We start from the raw sequence: 869 nt of genomic DNA on the forward strand, positions 1-869 counted from the left end.
CCCAGTGGTTAGTGAGTTGCAATGACCAATCTCTGAGATAAACAAATCATGACAGAAGCAAATCACTTTAACTGTCTCTCTGGAGCTAAGGTTCAATTGGAATGAGAATTTTCTAACATATAATTTTATAGAATCTGTATAGATCAGTTGCTATTGGTAATCTTACTCCTACCCCAAATAATTATTGCAAAATTTAAGTTAAAGTGATCAGAATATTATATACATATATGAAGTTTTCCAGTTTGGAACAAGTCCTATATTTCTCAAAATATCCATTTTCCATATAAAATATTTTGACATCATGTCACAACCTTAATTACACTCTATGATATTTTATGGTATCATAGAATACCAATTTAAGTTTTATAAGGAAGGCCTTTATTCTTTATTTTTGAAATTTCCTCTTTTAGTTTCAAGCATGACCAAACTTTTACTTTGCAGTTTTCTTATGCAGAGAAAAATTACATCCTACTTAATTTTTTGAACATGAACTAATATTTAGTGAGTACTCAGAGGCCACATGGCAGTGTAATAAGCATTCTTCTCTTTAAATACCTATTTATTCTCAGATTACAATGTTTTTTTGAGATGTTGAGAATCTTAGCAGTTTCACAATATGCAAAAACATAATAGTCGCCTTATGAAGAATTAGCACTCTTGAAAATATCCCAGAAACCAAAGAAAAAGAAACATCATGTGTCTGAATATTAATAACTTCCATAGTTGTAAGTTTTTACAGAAGAACTATTTATTTCAGATATTGAATAGCATTCACTACACAGCATTCTGAAAGTGATGTCTGATTGCTAAATGGTTATTTCTTTTTATGTTCTTGGAAGAATACAATATTTTTTCATGTCTTGTTAGCC

The sequence above is a fragment of the Lipotes vexillifer genome, unplaced genomic scaffold, assembly GCF_000442215.2.
Source record: "Lipotes vexillifer unplaced genomic scaffold, Lipotes_vexillifer_v1.1 scaffold295, whole genome shotgun sequence".
NCBI lineage: Eukaryota > Metazoa > Chordata > Mammalia > Artiodactyla > Lipotidae > Lipotes > Lipotes vexillifer.